Raw genomic sequence first — 4251 nt, 5'->3', positions numbered from 1 at the left:
CCATGAATTCTGTCTTAGGGACTTGGATGTATAATAATGTATGGAATATCAGGAGGGATAATTGATGATTGGTTTTGAGTTTTCTGGCACCCTGACACCGATGGCTATTGACATCGATATCATGTGCTATGAATAAAGAATAAAAGGAAATTCTATTTATAATCATAAAAGCAATGTTTCTTTTAAAAAGTTAAATAGCTTTCGAAAGACCTGCTTCTGAAATAAATCTAAAAATACGGATAGCATAATACAACACATCCTGCCTAGAATCTTGGCAAGGAGGAACCCGTTTCAAACAAATATTTAGTTCTGAAGATGTTAAGAATGAAGAGAGATTATTATCGAAGTCTAAAGGAAAACTAGTTTTTTTTATATATTTCAAATATACCATTAATCACAAAATAAAAGCCAAATTCAAAATTCTGCAGCAAAAACAGCAGAACCAAAAGAGACAGAAACTAGAGAACTACATAATGATGAAATTAAGGTAATATTTTCTTTACATAGTCAAATCAAACAGAGCAGTACCTATGATTATCTTACCCAAGACAAAACTCTAAAAGTTTCTAAAAGTTTCTCATATTTCAAAGACACTATTAATCGCAAAATAAAAAAAACAAATTCCAAATTCTGCAGCAAAAACAAGTCCCAAAATAGACCAGAAACTCAAAAGCTACATAATGATAAAATTAAAGGAGATAATTTCTTTACAAAATCAAATTAGATAAAGCAGTACCTATGGATTATCTTACACGAGACAAAACTCTAAAAGGTTCTTATATTTCAAAAACACCATTAATCGCAAAATAAAAACCAAAGTAAAATTCTGCATTAAAACAGCAGAACCAAAAGAGACAGAAAATTGAAAGCTACATAATGATAAAATTAAAGGAGATAATTTCTTTACATAATCAAATTAAATAAAGCAAGTACCTATGATTATCTTACCCTAGACAAAACTCTAAAAGTTTCTATATTTCAAAGACACTATTAATCGCAAAATAAAAAAACAAATTCAAATTCTGTAGTTAAAACAGGCAGAACCAAAAGAGACCCAGAAAATTGAAACTACATAATGATAAAATTAAAGGAGATAATTTCTTACATAATCAAATTAGATAAAGCAGTACCTATGATCATCTTACCCGAGGACACAACTCTATAAGTCTCAAAGTTTGGCAACAAACCTTTAGTATAGAAACTGATTACAGGCTGCTAGTCTTTGTCATGTTAATTAAGCCTGGGATTTTTTGTTGGAAGGAGAGCCATTGTTCGTGTACCTTGTCTAATTAGGCCAAAAGGAAACTGGATGTTGCCAAATGGAAACTGGATAGATTAGAAATATAATCTCTCTCTCTCTCTCTCTCTCTCTCTCTCTCTCTCTCTCCTTAACCCAAAAGAATGAGTCTGTCTGTGTGTGTGTCTGTCTGTCTGTCTCTCTCTCCCTTCCCAAAAGAAGGAGTCTCTCTCTCTCTCTCTCTCTCTCTCTCTCTCTCCTCTCTCTCATACAGATTTTAGTCTTTTTTCTAACTTTGCACTTTTCTTTCCTGTCTGTTGGTTTTTACCTATTTGGCACCTATTTAATTATCAGCTTTGCTTCATTATACACACAATATATATATATATATATATATATATATAAATATATATATATATATATATATATATACATATATATATATAGTACGTACATAATATATAGTCTCTCTCTCTCTCTCTCTCTCTCTCCTCTCTCTCTCTCTCTCTGAATAGTGCTGAAGTAAGCAATTTCTTAATTGCAGAAGGAAATTTCTTGATCAACATTAAGTATAATCACTAATATTTCTAATTGATTTACTTGTTGCATTACTTAGAGATGGAAAATAACTTAATTTACACTCCATGTGATCTAACTATAAAATTCTATGAAGTTTTAAAGTTTAAAGGTAGAATCATGATTAACAGAGGCTATGGACAGTGACAATACCCTAGCCTAGAGGCTGGCCAAAATCAGACCGTTGTTCTCTAGTCTTGGATGGTGCCATTGGCCGCTGTACCATGGTCTTCCACTGTCTTGTGTTAGAGTTATCTTTCTTGAGGGTACACTCGGGCAAACTATCCTATCTTATTTCTCTTCCACTTGTTTTGTTAAAGTCTTTATAGTTTGTATAGGAAATTTTTATCTTAATGTTGTTACTGTTCTTAAAATATCTTATTTATCCTGTTTCATTTCCTTGCTGGGCTCTTTTCCTGTTGGAGCCCCGGGCTTATAGCATCTTGCCTTTTCAAACAAGGGTTGTAGTTTAGCATGTAATAATGATAATAATAATTCCCCTCTTTCTCAAGCTAGGGCCAAGGGATGCAAGGTAATGACTGCTGATGACCCAGCAGGTAAACCTATTCAGACTCCCCTAATAGCCTCTTTCCTAGCTCACAAGGATGGTGAGGTTGCAGACACTACTTGAAACTGTAGAGCTTGATCGGATCTCGAATCCCAGTCCAACCAGATTGCCAGGTAGGGACGTTTCAACAAGCTGCTAAAATTAATTGATTAAGTTTATATACATGATAAGATTTCGTACTAAAATACAAATAATTCACAACATTTGTCAAGTGAAATATTATGTTAAAATTCTAAAATTAATTCATTTTAACTTTAATAGCATGGAAAATATTCAAAAGACATCAATTATCATAAACACGAAATCAGGTTTGAAAACCTATATACTTTCATCTCACAAATTCAGACTTACATAAAGTATTTTCCCAAGCACTCCACGTCTTTCAGTCTTTTGTAAAAAGAAAATTAAAAAAAACATATAAGAATTTGCGAGAATGCAAGCCATTCCAAATGCCTGAGACGACCTCGGAGAGCCGGAATATCAAGAACCAGGAATCTGAAGCAATATTCAGGAACGAGACACGTACCAGAAGACGCCGAGAAAATGTTATGTTAACACCAATTTCGGAGGCGGGGGCTGCTTCGCCCCACTGCAAAGAGCTACAACGGCATGCGCCTGGAAATTGTGGGGATTCCAGTCAAAAAAGGCCTCTTTGATTGACTCTCTCTCTCTTTTGGGAGGAGAGAGAGAGAGAGAGAGAGATTGCCTTCCTCTTTTAGAGAGAGAGAGAGAGGAGGAGAGAGAGAGAGAGAGAGAGAGAGACCCCCTCTTTTGGGAGAGAGAGAGAGATCCTGTTTTGGGGAAGGCGGAGAGAGAGAGAGAGAGAGGAGAGAGAGAGAGATTGCCTCCCTCTTTTGGGAAGGAAGAGAGAGAGAGAGAGAGAGGAGAGAGAGAGAGAGAGAGAGATTGCCTCCCTCTTTTGGCAGAGAGAGAGAGAGAGAGAGAGAGAGAGAGAGATTGCCTCCCTCTTTTGGCAAGATGGAGAGAGAGAGAGAGAGAGAGAGAGAGAGAGAGAGATTGCCTCCCTCTTCTGGGAAGGAAGAGAGAGAGAGAGAAAGACCTGCCTCCCTCTTTTGGCAAGATGGAGAGAGAGAGAGAGAGAGAGAGGAGAGAGAGAGAGAGAGAGAGATTGCTTTCTGCAACACTCAAAGTTTGAAGAAAAATTCTTTTTCCCTAGAGATTATGTGAGTAAAAGGCTCGACAACAAAAAGAGCTCTTGTATAGAATGTGTTGCGAAATCGTAGAATTAGAAAAAATATTCTTAAAGAAAACTATATTTTGTAATGAAAGAAGAAAATCCCAGATTATGAATTACAGCAATGTGTTTATCATTCTAAACGTAAACAAAAATAGGAGCAATTGTATAAAGTGAAAGAAAATTATTTTTATAGTCACAATAAAATGAAATAATTATTAGGGAAAGATGTGAGTTTATTGTTTTTATTATCAAATTGGTATTAAGGAAAGATGTGAATTTGTGGTTTTAAAACTAAGCCTATCAGGTTATTAATATTATAACTAGTTTCAAAATGAGCTTACGAAAATAAAATGTTAAAAGATGATTATTGGTTAAAAGATATCTCAAAATTTAAAAAAAAAGTAAATCCATTAATAAAAAAAATTCTACTGGAAAAAATGAAGAAAGATGAGATATTACTAAAAAATGAAATGAAATATGTTTATGATAGACTTTTCTTTAAATATACCATTGAATATGCAAGAATTGAAGATTTGGTTATAGAAATATTGATAGAAATTTCTAAATATAATTTCCAATAGAGACATTTTTAAGCTGCTTTTTGGTATTATCTTGCAATTCATCTGTTACTTTTTTTTCCTTTCTACCATTTTCCTCTTAATACGTGTGACT

The sequence above is a fragment of the Palaemon carinicauda genome, chromosome 13 (assembly GCF_036898095.1).
Source record: "Palaemon carinicauda isolate YSFRI2023 chromosome 13, ASM3689809v2, whole genome shotgun sequence".
NCBI classification, from domain to species: domain Eukaryota; kingdom Metazoa; phylum Arthropoda; class Malacostraca; order Decapoda; family Palaemonidae; genus Palaemon; species Palaemon carinicauda.
The sequence above is the reverse complement of the archived record's forward strand: the minus strand, read 5'-3'. Positions refer to the sequence as shown.